Source organism: Phacochoerus africanus, chromosome 10, assembly GCF_016906955.1.
Source record: "Phacochoerus africanus isolate WHEZ1 chromosome 10, ROS_Pafr_v1, whole genome shotgun sequence".
In the NCBI taxonomy this organism is placed as follows: domain Eukaryota; kingdom Metazoa; phylum Chordata; class Mammalia; order Artiodactyla; family Suidae; genus Phacochoerus; species Phacochoerus africanus.
In genome coordinates, this window is record NC_062553.1 from 103560331 (window position 1) to 103586056 (window position 25726).

The following is a 25726-nucleotide window of genomic DNA, read 5'->3' on the forward strand; positions in this document are numbered from 1 at the left end:
ACTCCATAGTGTTTTTTATAGAGGCTGCATCAATTTACATTTCCCCTGATAGTACACAAGTGTCCCTCTTCCTTCAAATTCTTGCTAACATATGCTATTCTTCTATATTGATGACAGCCACACTAACAGGTGTGAGGTGATAACTTATTGTGGTTTTGATTTGCATTTCCCTGATGATTACTGATGTTAAGCATTTTTTCATGTGCCTTTTGGCTATGTGGATGTCTTCTTCATAAAAATGTCTGTTCAGTTCCTCTGCCCATTTTATATTGGATTTTTGTTGTTACTGAGTTGTATGAGTTCTTAATATATCAGAAATATGGTTTGCAAATATTTTCCCCATTTTGTAGGTTGTCTTTCCATTTTGTTGATTATTTCTTTAGCTATACAGAAGCTTTTTAGTTTTATTTACTCCCATTTATTAATCTTTGCCTTTGTTGTTTGAACTTTGGTTTCATATTCAAAAATCATTATCAAAAGAAATGTCAAGAAGCTTTTTCTACATTTTCTTCTAGGAGTTTTACAGTTTCAGGCATTATGTTTATATCTTTAATCCATTTCAAGTTAATTTTTGTAAGGTACATGAGATATCAATTTCATTTTTCTGCATGTGGTTATCCAGTTTTCCAAACACCATTAATTAAACTATCCTTTCTCCATTGACTATTCTTGACTCCCTTATAAAATATTAGTTGACCATATAATTATTTTTTATGGGCTCTTGATTCTTCCACTGGCCTCTGTTTCTATTTTTATGCCAGTACCATACTATTCTAATTACTATACCTTTGTAGTACATGGTTTGAAATTAGACGGTGTGATGACTCCAGCTTTAGTCTTCTTTCTCAGGTTTTCTTTGGCTATTCAGGTCTTTTGTGGTTACATACTGCAACTTTTACTTTGATTGGGAGAATATCTTAGGTGTATAATGAGTGCAACTATGAATAATATGTACACCATAACCAATCCCAAGTGTATTCTTGCATGCTTGTTTCTTAATATAACAGAATATTGTTTTTATTCCTTGACAGTGTACTCTATCCAAATGTGAAAGCATACTTTATTTTCTTTAAAATGAATCATAGTTGAATTCATAGGTATATCAGATTGTCTAACTAAACAGAATAATCTTCCAAAAGTTTACTTTGATTCCAAGAATTAGATTAAAATAATTTACCTATAATTTGACTTAATCAAATTTTCTCTTTGAGGTATCTGAGGATATTGATAGAAACAGGGCATCATTTATGTTTAGAAAGTTCTGTTACTAGAAACAACATGTTTCACATTTCATTAATGCTCTAAAAAATTGGAACGAAAAAAATTAAGTGAAATTTCCTTAGAAGAGCTGTCATTTGCTCTATGTGGAAAAAATTAAAGTGCTCCACCAAACAATATACAAACACATCTACTATGACCGTGTAAATAGTTCTCTTTGGGAACAGTGTTTTAGAAATAACTCCTAATTTTTACAGCACTTGCTGATGCTTTTTCAACACATTTATAACTTCTGATTCTCTTACAGCCAGTGATATTAAGACAGTACCCCGTAGATGTGAAATGTCACTAAATAATTTGTGTGAATGTGTGTTCATAACTAAGCTTTGTGAAAAACAGAAATCCAGTACTTAATTTTTCACTTAAACATGTTCCCTTTTTTGAAGATCACTGCTGCTGAGACATTTTGTGAACAGCAACAGAAAAAAAGTAGCAAACAATGGAATAACTAAATACTTAGCGATTACATCATAAAAAAATGACATATCTGTACTCTCTATTTTCTATATGGAACTTTCAGTACATTCAGCCTCCATCTCTCATTTTGTTCACAAACTCCTTACTTTCCCATGTTTCTCATCTCATGGACTGACAGGTGGCACTTTTGCTTCTCTAATGGCACAGCTACATGCTACACCACTGAACACTTCTCCCAGGAATGTGTTTGAATCTAAGCACTGTTCATTCTATCAGCAAGAACGCACATGCTCACTTAAAAGAAAGGTGTTAATTACACTTACGTTGTATAGAGTGAAAAATGAGAGATGTATTTATGACCAATTTCCAGATTTAATAGTACACTCAAAATTTAACCATCCTTTGCTAATATTGCAGAAGCTGGGTGGGTAGAGTGGAAGTCCATCAAACCAATCTTGGCTTACTTTAAAGCAATTTTAATAATAATATTTGGTTAAAATTTTTAAATATTCTGCCAAACTGATAGAACATTGTGACAAAACACAAAAACTAGGTCTATCCCAGTTGAAACAGGATTAAGGTCACTATAATACTACATATAAATGGATTCACAGCACACTCATTGATTCCCAGGGCAGAGAGCTATGGGGTGGACAATTCCTGCTAGAGAAAGTTGGCCATGGCAGACACCCTGAAAGAATTGTCTAGGAACAAGGTATTCTCAGAGTTCAGAGGAAGGCACAGATCACAGTGTCAAGGCCAGGGAGTGGAAAGACAGGCTCTAAATGGCCAGATAAGCTGGGGATGAACATTTCTCATTAGGAGAAAAGTTGTCTTTCACACAGTAGAGAAAGAATCTTCATGTTATGTCCACATCGTAACTTTCTGGTCTTCCCAGCTAGCAGGAATGAATCAAGCCTCCCCTTTGTTTATATTCCACAGTCTTATAAACAGTGACTCTCAGTGTTAAAGATAAATTTCTATTTTAACTGTGGAGATTATTTTCTTCATGGCTATGGCTTTGTTCCTGTTCATAAAACTTTGTTATTAATGAATCATTTTCATGCAACACTGGCTTAGAACATAAATAAATATAAAGGGGCAACACCTCTCATTTCCATAGCAACAAATTAAAAGCAAATACTGGTCATTTAAGCATTTTCTTCCTCCATGCATGACCACATATTAGCACAGTGTATCTCTGATTTCATCCTGAGTAGAGACAGAATCAAGAATGAATGTCTAGAGGACAAGGGGAAAAATCTGCTTGGTTGGAGCAGTAAGTAGGTCTGTGAAGAAAGTGGAGTGAGGTTATAGGTTCTGGTTAGAGCCAGATCTAGGAGGAGTTTAGTTTGTCAGCAGTAAGTAAACATTGGAGAATTCGGAATCTGGGAGTAACATGAGAGAATGGTATTTTAGAAAGTTCACCCAGCCATCCTTGCCAGTATGCAATTACAAAGGTGAGAAAGGAAATCTGGGACATTACACGGTTCTGTGGATACCAAAATGGGACAGAAAGTGGGCAAGTTAGTTCAGTAAATGATTTGACAAATACACTGGACCCTCCTCTCCCCCAAATATTTATTTTCCATATTTGAAAAAGTTATCCAAACTCTAGACTGAAGTGATTTTACATTTTTAAAAATCTATGACTCATTAAAACAAGTTACATTATCAAGAACATAATAACCAAACTTTAATGTACATTTCTCTTCTTAGAAATAAGACACTTCCAGATTCTTTGAGAGATTGTTTTTTTACTTACAATGCTAGGATATATGTTAATTAGAAGTTTCGTGGTAGAAATAATTACTATTACCATGACTAAGAAGATAACTGATACTCATACAGTTTAATGTATATAATTCTTTATTTACACTATTGAAGAGCTAATCTAGAAGGAGCTGAGGTCATGTTTTACTTATCTTTGTAGGATCAGCACCAGCATGGTGCCTGATGCTTAGGATGCATACAATAGTGTATACTGAATGAATTAAAGAAATATCTCTGTCTTGGAGTTCCCGTTATGGCTCCGTGGTTAACGAGCCCAACTAGTATCCATGAGGACTTGGGTTTGATCCCTGGCCTCAATCAGTTGGTTAAGGATCCGGCGTTGCCGTGAGCTGTGGTGTAGGTCACAGAGGCAGCTTGGATCCCGTGTCGCTGTGGCTGTGGCATAGGCTGGCAGCTATAGCTCTGATTGAATCCTTAGCCTGGGAACCTTCATATGCCCTGGGTGCGGTGCTAAAAAGACCAAAGACAAAAAATAAAATAAAATAAAATAAAAAGAAAGAAATATCCCTGTTTTGTGATATGCATTTAAATATCATTGATTTGGCAATTTCACAGTCTAAGTCATGCTCCCTATATATGTGTACAAATGTGAAGAGTGTTACCCACAAGACTATAGGTATGGGATTGGGCTTTAAGGACCCATAAAGTCCTAAGGCTCTATGAGTTCATAACTGTAATTACTCACAGTACTCAGTGTTTATAGGATTCTGCTCTATTCTATTTTTTAACATGAAATTTATTATTTTTAGAAAATTATTTACAAAAATTCTTGAAGGATTACTTTCTGCTTCATTATCATGATAATCTATTCTTTCAGTGACACTAAATGTTTCTCACAAATGAGAGAAATTAAAAAAAATATTTCATGGTTTTCCACATATCAAGATGACTCAAACATCACTGAAATAAAATAGCATAAAATGCATCATTAATTTTCTTCTGTGAACTTCATTTCAAAATGCATCATAGTTTAGCAAACAAGAGCCTAGGCAATTTTACTGATAAACACCATTGCACTGTGCCTGCCTCGTAAAGCTCCAGGGAAATGCACATCCATCCAAATAATGCTACAACTAAAACTGGCATGGAAAAAAAACTAATTGGAAAAGTACACAGAATTTATTTGGTCCATTTACATTTAATTTTGCCACGTGAAAAAAGTCTGTTGTTTCTCCCGTTTGACCAAATCGCCATGTTGACTCTGGTTAATTAAGTTGTTATATGGCTTTTTTTTTTTTTCACCCTGATTTTCCCCTAAAATAAAATCGATGGTTTTCTTTTGAAGGGACCCAGATATATACTGCTTGTGCTTATTCAGCAATCCACATTCACATATGACCATGCTTGATAGCACTGTCATTTTCCTGGATTTCTTCAGAGGAAACAGAAAGCTTGACACATTACTGTTGGTAAAGATTCTGCAGTTACAAACTCAGTGCTGCCTAGACATAGCAGACCCTTCCAGCCCAACTTTAGTCTTGATCTCATTAGGAAATGCAGTGTGAAAAGGCCTTCTGTGTTTCTGCACATCGCATACTTAACAGGGATAGAGAGAGCACTCCAAACTATCTTCTCATGTCCAAAGAAAACGATGCTTTAAGTGTCTAGGGCAGTATTTTTTTTCATGGAAAAGTTCCTCCTCTCCTCTTCTAAGTCTTCTTCCATCTCCTCTGCCTCTCCTTCCCACATTCCTCCTTTCCCTCTTCATCTCCCTCCTCCTCCTCTTACTCCTTCTCCTTCTACAGCTTCTAAGAAATATTTGCACCTGTGTTTTTTACAGTGGCAACACACCAAAGCATATTCAACAATTTTCAACACAGTAGTGGAGAGACCCTGCAGAGTGCAAGTCAGAGCCTTTCCTTCCCATGCCAAAAACCCTTTAGTGCCTTCTCACTCCGAGGAAGGGCATGGTTTTTGAAATTGCCTAAAAGAATGTTCTTCCCTAGAAATTCCCATGACTCACTCCTTCACCTCTTTCAGATCTTTCCTTAAATGTTACCTTCTCAATAAAATCTTCCCTGACTACCTGTTTTGAAACACTGCCCTGCCAATGGTCTCTCATCTCCTTTCCTGTTGTAATTTCTCCCCAGCCCTCATTACAGTTTAACTTGCTATATGCATATACAATTGCATCATTTATAGTTTGTCTCTCTGAACTAGGGTGCAATTTCTGTAAGTATGCAATAAATATTTGTTCAATTGATGAGCATATTTATATTCAGCCAATAAAAGAATTAAACTAGTGTAGGAGTTATTTTTCGTACATTTTCATGTTTTTATACTATTACATAGCATACACACATCCTCAGATTGTGTTCTATACACACACATGTACACTCACACACATATGTAATGCGCCTATTCTGGGCCATTTAAAAGAGAAGTTAATTTTGTCTTTTTATTATGTTTCTTATGTTTCTATTCAACCTCATCTTAAATCTGTCTCTTTATTAAATTCTTATGTGCCGACCTCATATTAAATCTTTACTATGGTATATCCTAACACCTTAACAATCCTTAACAGATTTCAACAATTTAAATGCTTTTGATGTTAATATTATATGGTGTATTGAATCCAATATGCACTAATTTAAGAAACAGTAGTACTCATAATAGTGGTAAGTGTTTAAAAAAAGCAGTAGTAGTTGTCAGAGGAATATTGTATCAAAGTTATAAGTACATGTATATATATGTATTATGAAAGTATATGTGTTTTTGTATGGAATTGGGTCAAACAATAAAAAATATAAGGCTATAAGGAATAAATTTATGTTATTCATTTCCTGTTTCTCTTTGAGTATAACTAAAGTAAATTCATGAATTTTTAGTAAGAAGCTATAATGATAGGATTTATAATTCCCTTCCCTTTTACATAAGCCTTATCAGGCCTCATGGTTTCAATTATCACCTCTATTTGTATAATTCCCAGTCTATTTCTTTAATCTTGACCGCTATCATGAACTCCAGTATCACATTTCTAATTGCCTACAGAGCATTTTGATTTGGGTGTCAGTGGATCACTGCAAACTTACCAGAATCTATTATTACCCCCCCCACACCTATTTCCTCTTCTCCATTTACAAAAATAAATAAATAAATAAAAGGCTGCATCTATGTGTTCTAGGACTGGAAATCTCCTTTACAAGCATTTCAAATCGTCTATTAATTTTTCCTGAGTAATATTCTCTTAATTATTCCCTTCATTTCCATTTATACATACCCTCACCTTCCATGCCATGTTATGATTATTTTTATTCTGCCTTTTCCTCTTCTCTTCCTTCTCTTAACTATCCCTCCTCCCCAGTTTTAGATAAAGCACATGACTTTAATCATGCTTTTATTTTGGTCAGAATTTTTAAAAATATATTCTTGAAAAAATTCTAACTCCATAGCAATTTTTTTTTAATTTCCAAATTTATCACATTCTGTTACTAAACACAAAATGTTGTTCTGACCCAAATTTATTCATACTGTTCCATTATCATTTCTGGTCACTTCACATTTTGCACTGCTTCTTTTATAATTGCCTAGTTCCTACCCAACTTTCCTGGCTGTGCTGGAATTCCACTTATGCCATGAAGTCTTCCTTGATCAACATAGTCCATGATACTTTTACCCTCCCAGGAAAACTGGGTCTAGTTCTGACTCTGTCATTAGCTACATGGCCTTAAAGATGTCATTCGGCATATCTTTACAGTTGCCTCTGCAAATAGATGGAGTTGGGTTATATAATCTCATATATATATTTTTTTTGTCTTTTTTTTTTTTGCCTTTTCCAGGGCCACTCCCACAGCATATGGAGGTTCCCAGGCTAGGGGTCTAATCAGAGCTGTAGCCACCGGTCTACGCCAGAGCCACAGCAATGTGGAATCTGAGCCACGTCTGCAACCTACACCATAGCTCACAGCAACGCCCAGTCCTCAACCCACTGAGCAAGGCCAGGGATTGAACCCGAAACCTCATGGTTCCTAGTCGGATTCGTTAACCACTGTGCCACGATGGGAACGCCTCTCATATTTTTTATCACTCAAAATTGGACAAATTTACAATATATTCTATTATATAATTCATTTGCACTTGACTATTCGCTGTTTTTTTTTTGTTATTTAATAATTTGATATCCCCCAACTGCAAGTTTTTTAGAGGTAGTGATCATAGATACACGTCTATCTAAACAGCATTGTTCTACATACAGAATAAAGGTAAATATTTAGAATTTATAAAATCTCAGATTTATCAGCTGCCATATTTGATAAGCCTTAATAACAGTTGGTCACTAATTAACCTACTGATCCCGGGATACTGAATTTGCTGAGAATCAAATGTCTAAAGCTCTTCAAAGAATTATGATTTCTAATGTCCATATCCTCGATACTTACCTGGGAGTTTAGCGAATGCAAAAATGGAAGATATGGGAAAGGAAGCAGTTACCTTTACTCTTATAGCTTGTTTTTCCGGCGAGTGACTAACCTACATATCCATCACTTTGATCCCTCTCTCCCTTCTGTCAATTTCTCCATCCTCACCAATCCTGCCTTTATCCATTCCAATTACTTTCATGCACAGCTATTTCTTTGAGCTAGAGTAATTGTGAACTATATGTATTCCTGAACTAGCAAGTATTTCGACAAATATCTTTCTCTTAAATAGTTACAGAACAGATGCTTATGAGCACAGTTGAATTACTGTAGCTTGGGGAAATCCATTCACTGAAATACATGTTGCTGAGCACATAGTATATACAAGTCAAGACTTTAGCAGCCAAAGTAAAGATAATGATTCAGATCTTATCCTCCAGGGCCTCTTCTGGTTGGAGAGTCATTAGATTTATGGTTTTGTCACTAGATCTATACTATGCATTAGATCTATGTAGGCAAAGGGCAGAAATGTTATAAAGTTTCAAAGGAGATCATGATTATAAGCAAATAAGAAAAATCAAGAAAGCCTCTGTGAGTTTTGAGGGGGCCAAGAGATGGAAAGTGTATTACAGGTGGGACTAGGTGAATAAAAACCTGGAGGAGAAGCCAAGAGGAAAGACATGCAATGGGTGACATGGACACATGCTGTGTAACACCTTGGATCTAGGATGTGTTTAAAATGCAATAGATTTCACACAGGTATTTTTAAGAGGCATCACATCATCAGCTCAAAGTTCTCTTCAAACTTTTGATACAATCCACTTCCTGGATTTTAAATAGCATTATAATTGACATTCCCACTACTGTCTCACAGGTTGTCTGCTGTACCTTATACTGTTTCACTCTGCCCTGAACTTGAAATTGCTCATTCTTGCTAAAGTAAGCTAGGTATTCTTGGTAGTAATTTTCACTAAATGAAAAGGAATAGTTTAGCTCAGAAGCTCATGCTGTCTTTGGGTTTTCTTTTAAAATTTTAAATAGTTTTCCATTTTTAAAAAAAGCACATGTAGTGGAGAGAACACAGAGCAAGGTGAAAAGGGTTCTTCAACCCCATCCAATTGCTATTGTTTTATCTGCATTTGTCCTTCCTTTGCATTGCTCTGTGTGTGTGTGTGCGTGTGTGCATGTGTGGGGAGGGTAGAGAGAGAGAGAAATTTAAATTTAGTGCGCATCAAAGAACAATAAGAACCTCAGAGATAAGGAAAAATGATAATTCTAGGGCTCAATAAAGACTCAATTACATGTTGAAACTTTCTTTGCAATCTCAATTCTTAGAAAGGAGGTGAAGAGAAAGAAGAGTGACTAATATATTCTTAGTGTATTTATATAGCTTCAGATTAATTTTTGGAAAGTCTCACAAAGGTCATAAAGCAGTTTCAGTGACATCATGGAAAGATGCCCCCTTAATTTTTTTTCTGATTCCTTCCACATTGCCTCTAAAATCTATGATGAAAAGGCCTTCCTCTTTTTAGATGATTTTACTCACAGAGTACTTTCTGGACAAACGTGGAAAAAGAAAGATGAGAAAGAAAGTACCCTGGAGAATTTTGTGCCTTATTTTTAAGAGTTAATTATATAAACTTTTTTAAAAAGTCAATTGCTATTCTGCTATTTAGTACTCTTTTTCTCTGTACCTGAGTCTTCATTGATCAAGTGGAATGACAATGCTTCTGTGTTTTGGAAGTTTGTTTTAAAGACTCTAATATAGAAAATTTCCTGTTTTAATACTAAATAGAAGGAAATAATTATATTAATTATCCTTAGAATATAGTGATAATGAAAATCTCCTTACCAACAATTCAGGAAGTCTCAAATGAGAATTAGACAGCCCATATTTAATTTAAACAACTGAAATGGACTCTTAACCTTTCTGATTTCATCTAAGGATCTGCTTCCCATCGTGTTCTTAATTTGAGCCCATTGCTTGTGACATTTTTGGACTTCAAGTGTGGTTTCACAGTTTGGATGAGCTGCTAAACTTGGCACTGAATAATTTACAAAAACTGAGAGGGGGAAAAAACTGACTTCTTCAGAGGATCAAGGGAATCTGAAAGAATACGGATGCACGTAAATCTGTGTAAGAAAATATTTAACATTTATTTGTTGCTAATTTGTTCTATGGGAATGAGTGGAGATATCTCATCTTATTTATTTGCTGTGTTGATGTCAAAAACTACTGCCGCAATTGATAAGTCAATACATATAAATGGGAGCATAAACATAATAACAAAGCAAGCATTTTACAGACATTAATGTCTATCCACCAGGTTGGCATCCACTCAACTAATATTCTATTTTAGAAAACACATAAAGGTATGCTTTTCCTTTTCAGCCAAGAGAAAAGAAGTCTTATCAGTCTTTATATTATATAGAGTCTTCCTCCTACTTAAGCTATAAGATTTCCTCTTTCATGCCCAATTTAATTACATACAAATATATCAAATGCTCAAGTGATATATACTGGAAAGCATAAACATCATTGCAAATATATTTAAAAATTATATGATCACATGATTATTCTCTGCATGAAATCTTTGTGATAGGTATAGATCTGCTCCATAAGATCAAATGCAGTAAGAAACTGAAAAAACACGAAGTTCCTTTTTCCAATGAGAAGTAAAAGTTTCTTTTTTTTTTCTTTGACATTTTAAACACATAAAACCTTAGGGGAATATATTAAGTAGTAAATATAATAAAATAGAAACTTTGGGGGTTTATTTCTATAATAAAATATAATGTATAATTGCTTAATTATGTATACACATTATATATGACAATAAAATATATATTAATTTAGTAAATTAACATATTAATTTATCCAAATTGCTTTCTTCCCCAAAATTTCTCCTCCATCATACATTTTTGTGATCTAACTACAAGTTCAGAATGTATATTTGGCTCTGTTGAATACACTTACGTGGTTCACAGTTACTTCTATTTGGAATTATTTTTAGTAAGGCTTCACAAGCTAAGATTAAAGCCTGTCTGACTCAGGATGCTAACAATCTTATTTCTACACTGAATTATGTTTCATACATTTGGTGACCCATTCACAGGTGACTCTTTAACCCAAAGGCAGATTTTCTATCCTCAGCCACTTTTTAGCAATAAGCACATCTCACCTCCAAACTGGCTCCACACTCCTTATTCAGCCTGTTGCTCACTGTGCCTTCGCTGAATACCACATTCTTTGCTGATTCAATTCCCTGCCTTTGGGACCAACATCTTTGCTCTTTCATCCCTAGCTTTAAATGACCTTGCTTTGTCATGTCTATACTTGTTTTTGCTAATAGTTGCATGAAACACTAATGTGGACAAAAATAATATAAAAATCAGAAAACCAGTTATAAAGAATCATCTACTCAAAGAGCTTTTAAATATAGTTACTACATATGAAGACTTCAAATACCTGAACTCTGACATCTCTTATATGAAAGAACTTTGAAATAACTATTCCCAATTATGACAACAATCCTTAATATTTACCAATCATTAACAACAAAGAGTTATGATGGTATAAGTAGCTTTTCCAAGCTATCAATAACGAAAAAAATATATTTTCATAAATCATGCTATAGAACAAATTTACTGTTTTAATAACCTATCTATAGAAAATGACATTGCATTCCATTGTCATGGAAGAGATGATCAAAGAAATAGGAAAGTGAAAAAAAAAAGAAAATATATAAGACTGCTAAGCAATTAATATGAATTTTATGTTTGTTTTCTGAATTCATCAGCTTCTAAGAATGGGCAGTTAGTAGGGAGGTCTCTTACCACTCTAAACAAAAATTTACTTCTGTGCCTGTTTACATTAATAATTTTACATACTTTTTAATTAAAGAGGGTTATAAAAATTGTGTACAATTCAGAATTTACCAACTTTAGCTCAATCTTTGGATAAGTACTATTCTATCCACACTATAGAGAGGAAGAGAATAGTATAGATTCACATAGGTAACTTCCCCAAGGTTACACGGCTAGAGAGAGGCTAAGCAGGGATATATCGTACCCAGTGAGTATGACTCTACATCTTGTGCTGATAACCAGTATCCTACGGCATGTCAACTTTGATGACCTATTTGAATCTCAAGGGGAGCCTAAAACTACCAAAGCCAGGGCTCCATCCCTCACCAATAAAATTGCAATCTCTTGGGATCTGAATTTTGGTATTTTTTAAAGGCTCTCCAAGTGTGAGAATCACTGCAATATATCTTGTCAACAAAAAGCATTGGCTTTTGTGATGGAAAGTTTACAGTTTTTAAGGCAGTCATGCTATGTGATCAAACATTGCAGGAAGCTGTGCTAACAAATTGTTTATAAAGTATTTGTAATATCTTTCCTGGTTCATGTCCCTATAGCCCTCTAATCCTCACAGCTGGCATCACTAGTCTCCCTGTGCAAGCTTAGCTCCATCCAGGTTAGAAGAACAACCAAGATCTTAAAAACTTAAAGAAGTGGAAATCTGTACTGTCCACCATGTACTCTTATCCACAGCCAACCACTTTTCACTCTCTGCCTTAGTGGCCTATAATCACCTTTAGCGATGATTTAGCCTCATGTGTAGTTCACCTTACCCAAATGACCAAAACTGTTGCTTAATATTTAATTTTTAAATCTAACTTTTAGTATTCATCAAATTAGCTTATACATATCTTTACATTATTTTATTTCCTGGACTCTATGAACAAATACACAAATACTGTACAACTCACAATATAATTTATCTTTAGTGTATGTATTGGTTTGATGACTTATCTTGAATATCAAAGATTTGAGTTCATTTTAGATTGAAGATTAGTGTTTTAAACATGTGATTAAACCCTAGAGAAAATATTGGTGAATTATTAGGAAGAAATCTTTTATTAACTAAAAAAGATATATTTCTTCTGTTTACAGGTCCAAAGGATTGCTCCTTGCTGAGTAAGTTTATCCAACTCTACTCTTTGCCACAGCTAGCACTGCATCAAAAATCACTGTTGCTTTGAATGCGTACATGTTATTAATTTATACTATTTATAACTCTGTATACAAAAAAGAGGAGAAAATTAGGGAAAAAATTAATATTAAAAATGTTTTTCTTCTTATAACTGTTTAAAAACATAAATAGACAATTTTCTTTTTATCCTCAGCAACAGCACAGTGTTATGCCTGTATCAGAATCTCAAGAGACATAACTGAACTTGTCACATCATTCATGATCTTTTCCTGTTACCTGTCCCAGTCAGAGGAACCTCTTGCTTCATGCCAGGAGTGCACATGGCATCACTGGAGACATCCACAGTCATTCCAGAGTGTGAACTGATATTTGCCAGAATATTATTTTCCTCCTGAGCAAATATCTATTTATTTCCTCTGCTTCTGTATGTAGGTTTGATCTCTATTTGATATGCTTTCTTCATATTTCATAAGCACTTGAAGAGTTCCCTTCGTGGTGCAGCAGAAATGAATCTGACTAGGAACCACGAGGTTGTGGGTTCGATCCCTGGCCTCACTCAGTGGGTTAAGGATCCAGTGTTGCCATGAGCTGTGGTTTAGGTCAAAGACACGGCTCAGATCTGGCATTGCTGTGGCTCTGGTGTAGGCCAGCGGCTGTAGCTCCGATTAGACCCCTAGCCTGGGAACCTCCATATGCTGTGGGTGTGGCCCTAAAAAGACAAAAAAAATAAATAAATAAAAATAAAAATAAAAAAGCAAAAAAACAAATTAGCACTTGATACAAGCCATAGTCTAAAAAACCATTTGGTATTAGGAATACTACCAATTTCGACATAGGGGTACCACTAATGTGCTTTAGTGCTGAGGGTAAAATAAGTAAAGAAATGGAGGAAACTCAGGAAGGAATGTTACACTAATTGAGCTCTTCCTATTGAAAGGAAACAAAGGGAGTGAGGATAAAACATTTACTTTCAAAATTATGCATATGACAAGTACTCAATTATTTTATTGATTACGAGTTACATTATCACCAACCTGGTTGGTAACCAATTGACTTACTATCAAAGAGATAAAAGAAGATGGTGAGTAGTATTTTCAAGTCAAGATACTTAATTAGTTCTAATAAAATTCTAAGGAGTGTTACAAAAAGTCATGACTATGAAAAAAATAGTCATTTGATCTTGTTATTTTATATAATTCATTTGGGCAACTGGCAGATGTTGGCTGCATGGCATTTATGAGAATCATTTTAATGAACTCCGAGGAAAATCTCTAACTTTTGTTTACTTTTTTCTTTTGGACATTGTAATATAACTTTAAATTAAAATTACGTTTAGAATGGATAAGAAATGAAGTCCTACTGTATAGCACATTGACCTATATCCAGTCTCTTGGGACAGACCATTATGGAAGATAATATGAGAAAAAGAATATACATTTACTGGGTCACCATGCTGTACAGAAGGAACTGACTCACTTCTGTGAATCAACTATATCCTTTTAAAATAAATTTTAAAAAATAAATAAAGTAATATGAAATTATTATTTTAGTTTTTATTGTTTCTAGACTGTCAGAAAAACAGATCAAGATAGGGACTCTGGAGACTGGGCTGATTCCCAGGACAGAGCAGGCTATTTCCTGACAGATCAGGAGATAGAGGGTGATTCAAAAGAAAAACATATGGAGCTTAAAAGCCAATGTTGTAGTCTAATATAGTTCTTTGCACAGCATCTAGAAAGAGGTACAGGATTCAGGTAGAAAGAAAAATGTTGGCTAAAGCATGACAGTGAACCAGAGGAAGGGTGTTAGAACACAGAAAAGGAGAAAGGGTATGGGCAGGTGCCCTTGGCCCCTCTGTCTAGCTGTACCATGGGCCTGCCTGTTCAGCCATGAGACTGAACACTGCATTGAAAGGAGCCTGATGAGCATGAATTCATTTAGATGGAATAGATGTTTCTTATTACAGCTTTCATAGATTAGAAAATTGCAATTAGGGGAGGTGCAATTATTCATGAGATAACCCAGCTAGTGGATGGGAATGCTACTATTCTAACTTAAGTCCTCAAAGTCTCTCGAAGCTTATGTGGTTATTTGCTTTTATCTGTTGTTCTCTATTTGGTCTTATTCTTCTTATTCTTTCACACTGATTTCAGACTTATTCTAAAAATCAGGGCTGATTACATTAATCCATAATTTAAATAGCTTACTGTTTTCTACCATAAAATTTAAATATATACCCATAACCCACCAGGTCTTTTGATGATCTGTCCTTTGTTATCTGTGCAGCTCACTTCCTATGCACTCCTCATTTATACTCTGTGATGATGTCACTCTATCCTCCATCCCTAACACACATCCTGAATGTTAATAAGGTCACAAAAATGTGTGAATATATTGATTATTACACTTGTGGAATGGAAGTTGTATATTTCTTAAATAAAGTTACTTGTCTAGATATTTATCTCTTTCCCTTACATCACACAATATCTAAGCACTTCACGTGTATTATCAAATCCTCACAAAACTCTATGAAGGTACTTAGACATTCAAAAAGTAATTACTAAACTGAGTAAATAAATAAATAAGCATAAACTCTCTGTTCTTTTTTCTATGAATAGTATTGCCTAATTGGAAAAAGTTCATCTTCAAAATTGAAGACCTCAAGAGAGTAAATCTCTTAGTCATAAATACAATTTTATCTGGAGAATTATACCCCAAATATGCCATTTTGAACCTAATTCCTTTAAATGCTTATTTTTAAAAGCAGATCATCAGCTGCTTATTTTCCCAGGACATATATGCTCTTAAGAGTTTCTCCTAATTGAGCAATTGATTAATTAGCACTTTTCTACTTTCACTAGGGAGTGAGAATTTAGAGGGTATTACTGTGCTAATAAGCTCACACTTTTCCTATTTTAAACTGTTTTCAATTTGGGGAATACAAATCCCTGAGACAAGAAAAAATAAATTTTAAATCTTTTCATCCATGCAAAATGTAAAGTAGGTCACCCCACCTGTTTCTACTTGGCTAGTCCATCTGATGAGGAATGAGATATTTCCCTCTCATATTTCTGTTTCATATCTACAGTGTATTTGTTGAGGAATTTAATATCATAATATATAAAGTAGCAAAAAGTACTAAGTCATAGACAGATGAAAAAGGAGATACAAGTGCCTACGTCTCTTCTCCTTTTTTGGCAATTCTCTTCAATAAGTAGTTCATATTCATGTGCTCCCATTTATAAGCAATTTGTACTGGGCCAATAGCATATGTGGTGAGTATCTGCATGTTAGTGAACTACTACATTGAAGAAAAACTTAGTGAATATATCCTTTTGCAAAATGAGTCCTCTGACATTTGAACAACAACAAAAACCAAAAGCGAAAAACAAAGAGTGATAGGGGATTTAACCAACAGAATCAATCTTCACGAAAGAGAAGGACCTGCCATGGAACAGGTCCTCTTTAACAGGTTTGTAATAAGCTGCAAAGGACAGTTTAGGGCTGTGTTGAATTGTGAGGCTGTTAATGATATTGGAGACAAAAGCAAGTAATCAGAAATAGAATTTAATAGCATTTTGAAAATGACTTCGACCCCAATGAACTATTTTCAAATCTATAAAAGAAATAGAATTTTGTATATATTTAAGTGGAAAAAATAGAAAAATTTCCTAAATATATATATCAAATGTATGACTTTATAAATATAAATATATGCATATAAATATATAGTGTGAAACTGCACTATAGAACTAACTTTTAAAATCATCTATATAATGCTCATTTAAAAAATGTCAAAATAGCAATCTCTAAAATGTGCTATTAAAAAACCCACTCATAAGTCACAAAATTTGCATTTAATATATTACTTTGTATTATGTTATTCAACCCATTAACTTAAAGTGAAAAGAGAGTCACTGTATTAAATTATTTGTAACATGCATCAATAATAAGGAAGTCTATATATACTCAAAGACTTTCTCTTTTTTTTCAAAGATGGTACCAGTAACATAAAGGCTAATATTTTTCTCTGCTATTATACATAACTTTATCATTACTCTATAATACTGGGAGTGGAACTCTGGAATAAGAGTGGTCTCCCCCATAACTCTATGACTTTAATAAATGAGACATGAGGAATGAAATCAGATTCCTATGGAAGGCATCTTAAAAGAAAGACTATTATGCAGGCCCAAGGCTGGAAGAGCAGGACTAGAGATTCAACTCATGATGTGTGCCTCTGAAACAAAGGAATTATACATGTGAAGAGAGAATGTGTTTACTGTTGCGCATGGTGTGCAGAAAAAAAAGAGAAAGTCACAGACACAGAGCGTGTCAGCTGTAATCTAGCATTTGCAAGGGGAACAAATTATGAACCCAGAAAACTGGAGAGAACTAGGCATCATTTGAAGGTATAACTTACAAAATGGTTATAAACTGATGTCATCAATTGGCCATCTCATTGTCCTTGCTCTTGATTCCTTGCTCAAAAAAGGACCCTCAGAGGAAATATTTGCCTTTCCATGTTCATTTCTTACTGACCCTGAAGGAACCAAATGGAAGAAGACTGTGGCAGTACTCGTCAACTTTCATTGATCATCTTTTAAATGCATGTGTTAAAAATTCTAAAATGGGCTTTTTGGGTTATATATCAGTTTCATCTGAACTTGGTTAGTATAAGGTAATTTTCTGAATCTATTCCATTCTTAAGGCACAAAACACCATGAATCTCTGAGCTTGAAATGCTCATGGAATAATTATATATCATGGTCACTCCAGAACTGTGGTGTCATCTTGCAAGAGCTTGCCCTAGCATCAGTCAACTTCCTAGACAGTATCTTTAACCCTTTTATTCCATGTGGAGTAATCACAATAAAGTAACAAAAATCAATTTAACTCATGTCATAATGATGTGCAGAAATCTTTCTACTCCATTTTGAAAAGAAATCTAAAGTTAGGTAATTATCATCATAATAAAGATTAAACTTAGAAGCAGTGATTATACCTTAACCCTCCCTGCTGGGCCCTGAACACAAAATTGCATGAACACACCCTGGCACTAGCACTTATATCATGCTTCCTTTCTTATTAGTTCCCAAACTACTGGTATAGAGACATTAACATAAAAACTCAATAAAATACACTATTTCTTTCTAATGGAAAACAACTTTTTGAAATGATGTATAGTTGATTTACAACATCATGTTCGTTTCAGTTGTATAGCAGAGTGATTCAGAATTTCTGCAGATTATACCTCATCATAGGTTATTACAATATAATGGGTATAATTCCCTGTTCTATATAGTATGTCTTCATTGCTTATCTCTTTTATATATTGTAGTTTATATCTGTTACTCATACCCCTAATTTGTCCCTCCCCCCTTAGTCAATCACAAGTTTGCTTTCTTTATCTGTGAGTCTGTTTCTATTTTGCACGTAAGTGCATTTGTATTATTTTTTAAGATTTAACATATAAGTATTTGTCTTTCTCTGTGTGACTTATTTCACTAAACATAATATTCTCTAGGTTCATCTATGTTGCTGCAAAGAGCAGTATCTCATTCTTTAATAGCTGAGTAATATTCCAACATATATAAATACCACATCTCCTTAATTCAGTTATCCACTGATGGGCATGGAAATTACCTTGAATACGTGGAAAGTACCTCATTCAGTAATAGGGTAGCCTAGATCAGTTGTTTGCAAAGGGGAAAAGTGTTGCTTCCAGGGAATATTTGGAAATGTCAGGAAACAGTTTTGGTTGTCACAGCTGAGGGGAGGGATGCAGCTAGCATCTAGTGGAAAGGGACTGAAGGTGCTGCTAAATTATCCGATAATTTATAGAACAGGCTGCACAAAAAGAATTATCTTGTATAAAATGTCAATATCTTAAAGTTGAGAAACTAGTTTAGATGACTTAATTATTTTTAAAAGGTGATCATTGTGTTAAGATATGGAAAGTAAATAAAACAAAACTTATACATCAGAAGTGTGGGGTTTTTTTTTTTTCATCCATTGTAAGAATCCCTAATGCTAAGCCTCCCTATGACATCGTTGGAATTTATTTCGTAGAAAAAAATTTTTTACAGGTGCTCATTTAAAATGTTTTTATTGGAATTCCCATTGTGGCTCAGGGGTAATGAACCCAACTAGGATGCAGGTTTGACCCCTGGCCTCACTCAGTGGATTAAGGATCCAATGTTGCCATGAGGTGTGGTGTAAGTTCCATTTGTGGCTCAGATCCCACGTTGCTGTGGCTGTGGTGCAGGCCAGCAGCTACAGCTCTGATTCGACTCCTAGCCTGGGACCATCCATATGCTACAGGTACATCCCTGAAAAGACAAAAAAAATGTTGTTTATTGTTGTTATATTTTATTCTTAAGTTAATAAAAACTTCAAAATGAAAGATTTATGAGGCTTTACTGGAATTACTAACTAGTCAGATAGCTGAGAAATGCTCATTGCATAAATCTTCTTAGATGAAATTATTTTATAAATTTTATTTCCATGTTTTTTCCTCCGTCAATAGAGCCAGCAATTTCCTTGATGTTGCTCAATATCCTCCTCCCTGCTTTGTGCAGCTATTACTTTTAATTAGACACTGATTCCCAAGTGGATCATGACAGTTTTTTTTCTTTCTTTTATTAGTTAGTATTCAAGTGTTTAGCAATGAATGAGAAGGTTTAAAAAACAGGCAGACCCCTTGCACAGGAAGTAGTCCATACACATGACACAGTGTGTAAACAGTTCAACTGACCACACAGTATAATGGAGCAGCCTATGTTATTACAAGTTGCACTGATAATATCTCTGCTCCATATTTATGATTTTCAAGTTACTCTTATAGAAGATCAGTACAGTATCTATCCAGAGAACACTGTAGAAATATGATTATCTAGCATACCATGGCATATGTGTAAACTAATAGCTCCATTATGCCAGGTCCGTAGGCACAAAAGTTAGTCTGCCCTGTGTTACTCATTTGTTTGTCCATGGATTCAATGATGGAAATTATATTTATTTATTAGGCATCTCCACAAAGTAGCCACTTTCATATACGTTTTTCTTTTAATTTTCAGACTGCCTTGAAAGATATTAGCATCAATGTTTTATTGTAAACCCAGGCCCAGTGGTTTATAAATGTTCCCATGCCTTGAAAGCTAGGCGGCTATTATACTCCATTTGTCCACACAGACATATTCTCCATCTCTCCTTTGTCCTGTGCCCCAAGAAACTAAATTCTACAGATTTCATCACCCAGATTCCTTTGCCCTCTGGCTTCTGACTGAGTTTAGGCAATGGAAGGGACCAGCAGATCAAAGGGTGGGAAGGGAAACTGTGTGCATATTTATTCCCTGTTCTCCCCTGCCTCACAATGGTTCTGACCATTGCTGCAAGTCTTTACAATTTTGGGTCCAGCAGGGGTCCCTTTTCCCAGAGGCCCTGATTTCTCCCAGGGTTCTGGGAAAACCACTCACGTTAATTCATCCTTCTTCTGGTCTAAGAATAGTTATGGTTTCCTGGTAGATAGTAATAGTTTCCTCAGAATTCTCTGGTTCCCCTGATTCTACCCACACTTCTATAAATTGTCCAGTCATCAAAATTTTGAGTATGTTTTCTGTAACCATGACAGAGTAGTAACGTTAGGATTTAAGCCCAAGTCTCTCTGACTTTAAAACCTGAGGTATGTCTACTCTACTATGACGCTTACCTGTACCAGCCTGTAAGGATCCAAGAGTCAAAAGGTCATGGCCTTTGTTTTCAAGTCGTTCTCAGTTTTTCTGACCAGACCCATACTAATCTACTACAAAGAATATGGTAAATTCCATAATGAAAGATAAGAAAATATACCAAAACCTATCTTGTATCCCTGAAAATTAAAATAAGAAATAATACACTGGAGTCTTTAAAGATTGAATATTAAAATTTCACATGGCAGTGGGTCTTGAGGGACTACCAAGACTCACTCCTTTTCCTTATAGAAGGAAATTGAGATTCCCCAAGGAGGTCTAGGGACTATTAAGTCCTACAAAGCACCTTAGTGGCCAAGATGGGACTAGTACCCAAGTTTTTAATTCCTAGCCAAGTTTTCATTCCTCCTTATTAAATAACCCACAGAGGCTCCCAAGAGAGTACTAACAAAGCATCTCGGATACCAAGTGACATTCTATACACACTCTACATATATTAATCAACAAAAATAAAACCTCTACTTGAAGATGATTAGAATCCAAAAATTAAAATGTAGTCATCTCTCTGCCTTCCCCTCTCCAAAAGACCCTACAAAAGAGAATAAATGAGTATGCTAAATACATGCAGCATTAATCTAGAGAGCATCCTCGAAACTGCAAACTCTTCCAGATACATTTTTTTCCAATTTAATCTAAGTCTCAACTGTTTCTGAGACTCCTTTTCCTCATTTAAAAACAGTTAGAACTAACATATCTGCATGATAGCAGAAAGAGATGCTATCGAATGCTCAGTGTGTCAGCATTTGTAATCTGCTTTTGGTCAGTGGGTGGTGAAGTGGTTTATTTCAACTTGAGGATTTATATGAAAACCCTTTGTGTTTATTTTATTCAGAATAGCTTTCTCACAATGACGCAAAGCTATTGAAGCACCAAGCAATCCATTGCTCCTCCACAATTTTGTTTATTTTTATGTAGAGTAGCTTTGACATTAGGATTTAAATGTTTTTAATGTTGCTTGATTCTTAAGTATTCAAAAATTCAGATAACATCAAATTGTTTATTATAATTATATTTGAATTAAGATCATTTAAATCACAAGCAATAGATGAGGTCTACTGAAAAGGGGAGTTTGAAAAAGCCCTTGATCTAAATCATAATGGGGTAGCTCACTAGTTTTGTATCCATTCTTTAGTTTGTTCCTTGGGAACGGAGCGCAAAAGCAGGATGGAGGTTACTGTTGCATTCATTTATTTCCATTTTAAACTTTTAAGGAAATCCAAATAACCTAGATTTGTTTTCCATCTGCTTCTTTCACACTGAAGCAATTTGTTATTAGAATAGGATTCAGGTGATCTAGAAATCCTCTGATGCCACGCATTATTTTTTTTCTCGTCTTATCCTTTCCTCTAAACTAAAACGTATGTCTTTAAGCAAAGTGCATAGGAGAGTTTTAAAAAGAGTATTTTTCACTGATGGTTTCCAGCCACACCAGAGGCAAAAATGCCAAACTTTTTCAGGAAAGCCTGTCCTTGTGGCATTTTTTGGCAGAGATCTGAAAGGCAGGCAGCAGATGGCATACAGAAAATCTTATTCTTCTATGATTTCCTTTATGATTCTAAATGGACTAAGATTTAAAACAAAAACTCAAACAATGTCCAGTGTAATTTTGCATCCATACTCTGCATACGTATCATGGCCCGTCAGCTCTCCCCAGGGGAACATATCAGTCAGCGATCAGACAATGCAGTCTTGTAGGATGGATGGGCCCCATGTAATCCCGTATGACATACAACGTATAAAAAGACAACTGAAAATGTCACTTGGCCTGAAAGAGCACAGTCTACAAGGAGAGACAAATGTCCTGAGAATTGGGGGCAAGAGAATAAGATCATGAGGATAGCTACATATACTTAGCTGTATCTACAACATGCTAAGAGCATTAGGGGCATTATCTCAGTTATCTCCACAATAACCCTGCCATCTGAATTCTTCAGGTAAGGAAGTTGTAGCTTATCAGAGGTTATTTAATATGCCCAATGCAATGATGGCATGAAAGATTCCAGCCAGAATTGAAATCCTGGAAATCTTAATTATGTTCCCTGAACAAGGAGAACCTTCTCCTATTACCACCATCCAATCCTCCCAATCAGGAAAGCATCATTGATGTCGTGGTCTGTGCACCTGGGTTGGAAAGAAGAATTTTCTGGGTTCAAGGCAAGGTGAAGAAAAGACAAATTTATTGAGGCAAGAGACACTGTGAACACAATGGGCGACTTCCTGCTAATCAGGGAGAGATGACCCCAAAGAGAAAGAACAGCTTGAGACGAGAGATACTGCAAGCACTGTGGCACGACTTCCTGATGGTCAGGAAGAGCCAACCCCAAGTACACGGTCATGGCTGTTTTTATAACCCAGGGAGAGGAGAGGTCTCGTGATACAGCCCACTGACCTGCTAATTGGTTGGAAAAAGAGAGATCTTAACGATACACCTGCTGGTTGGTTTGGGGCATATAGGGCCCGTATAGGGGCAGAGAGAGGAGAAGGCCACATACCTTTCCTAGTAGAGGGCAGGGAGGTTGGGGAAGGGGCATTACAAGGAATTGGGTGGGGCGACGATAAGGGTCTGGTAATTCATGTCTTGGCCAGAGGTTTGAGTTCAATCTTCTTGAAGAGGCCCCGAAGCCAAACATTTGATACAAAACTACCATATAATCCACAAACATATTGAATTTCACTAACTGTCCCAACAATGCCTCTTTTTCTGTCTCATCCAGGATCAGTACAATCAGCATAATCCATTTAACTGCTATGTCACACCAGGCTCCCTGAATCTGGAAGAGTTCCTAAATATTTTCCTGTCTTTCATGGGCTAGATGCTGTTAAAGAGTAGAGACTCCAATCTGTAGGATGACCTCAGTCTGCTCATCTGGGCTTCCTCATAAACAGACAGAGGTCTTGAACTCATGACAGGAAATCCACAGAAATGACGCTGTGTACTTCTTAGTGTGTCATGTCAGGAAGCACACTGTTGTGATTTTGTTCAACAATTGGTGAGTTTGCCCTTGATCCTTTAGTCAGGTTTATGCCTATCAGGTTTCTTCACTATAAGCCACTAATTCCCCTTTTTATGTGATGAGTATTTTGTGGAGAAATATTCTTATATTACACCAACATCCTCAGCAAACCTTTCACCATCCCTTGGGATCTATTGATGACTCTTTCTCTTTTTTTTTCTTTCATTTTTTTTTTTTTGTCTTTTTGCCATTTCTTGGGCCGCTCCCACGTCATATGAAGGTTCCCAGGCTAGGAGTCAAATCGGAGCCATAGCCACCAGCCTATGCCAAAGCCACAGCAACACAGAATCCGAGCCGCGTCTGCAACCTACACCACAGCTCACAGCAACGCCACATCCTTAACCCACTGAGCAAGGCCAGCAATCGAACCTGCAGCCTCATGATTCCTAGTCGGATTCATTAACCACTGAGCCACGATGGAAACTCTCAGGATCTATTGATGACTCTTAATGATATCAACTACCACATTAATAATATTCAAACAGTCATTATCTGTTTCAATCATTCCTTCCATACTTATTAGCTGGCATCTTACTGTGGGGAGAATGCTTTCAATTCTCTCTTATGTATTTTTTTATATCTGTAGGGTTTCAAGAATTTCTATTTTATTCACTGAGTTATAGTCCAATACTCACTTTTTATATTGAGACCAAATTGTCTAGATTGCCCAGTCAGAGCCTGACATGCAGTGTGGCTCCTGTGTCTATGTGATATGCCCTGTCTATGCATATACCACCCTGAATGACCCTCATCTCGTCTGATATGTCTGATATGTAATCATCATTCCATAAGCATTTCCTTACTTTCTGGCATAAATTGTTCCAGGTCATTTATATATGTTCTCTGACCCAGCTCTGGGATCAGCTATTCTTCAAAAAATCCTGACAGCTTTTGGTGAAAGATAATATACAGCAACTAAGATTTGGATGCTCAGTGTACTCATTGCTCCTGGGTATCACTCGTTCCAGGCTGATGCGTACACACACACACATACACACATGAATACATATATACCTATAACTATGTTATGTATGTATTTATACATATGTATGTATGTATGCATAAACAGAAACACAAATTTATACTATTTCCATTTCTGAACCAATACTCAATATCTTAGGGTTATTTTTAACTTTTCTCCATTCTATATTTGTAAATCCCTTCTAAGACAGTGAAAAATGTGGTTCCCATCATTTTCAATAATTTGCTCGATTAACCCTTTGCATAATGTAGCCAGTATCTCAACCACCCAGACTGACTCCTCTGCCCACCAGTTCTATTTCCCTTCCCCACACTGGCCTACTTCCTCAGACACCAGCATCATTTTCTCAGAAGAGGAAGGAATGGGACATAGAAAGGGATAGGAAGATGGGGCTAGCTGTGTTGTAATAAATAACTTCTTTAAACTCTATATTGATGAAGACAGAAGGCACAAAATGACTAAGACAATTCACAAACTTAATCCTTGAAATTTGTATTCTTAGACTGATGGATGGGTGACTTTAGTTCAAGTAGAAATAATCTTTTGTTATACAATTTGGGGACTAAGGTATTAAAGATACTTAGACTATCAAAGAGGCATTTGCACATTCATATTCAGAGCATCGTTATTTACAAGAGTCAAAGGTAGAAGCAACCCGAGTGTTCATTGAGAAGTGAATGTTATAAATACATAGTGGAATATATACATCTCTTAAAAATTAGGAAATTTTGATACATGCTACATCATGCATTACTCTTAAGGACATCAAGTGAAGTAAGCCAATCACAAAAAGACAACATATGATTCCACTTTCACGAAGTGTCTAAAATAGTCAAATTCATAGAAACAGAAATAGAGGTGGTTTTCCAGAGATTGGGAAGAGAAGAGAAATGTGATTTGTTTAATGGAATTAGAGTTTCAGTTTTGCAAGATTAAAAAGTTCTAAAGCTTGGTTGTTCAACAGTGTAAACGTGCTTAACACAACTTAACTGTACACTAAAAACAGTAAGATGGAAAAGTTTATGTGTATTTCACCACAATTAAAAATTTTTAATGTCAAAAAATACTTCGAGATAGAAGTATCTATGTTAATAAAATAGCTTCTTTTCTTATTGTCACTTTGAATAGACTGT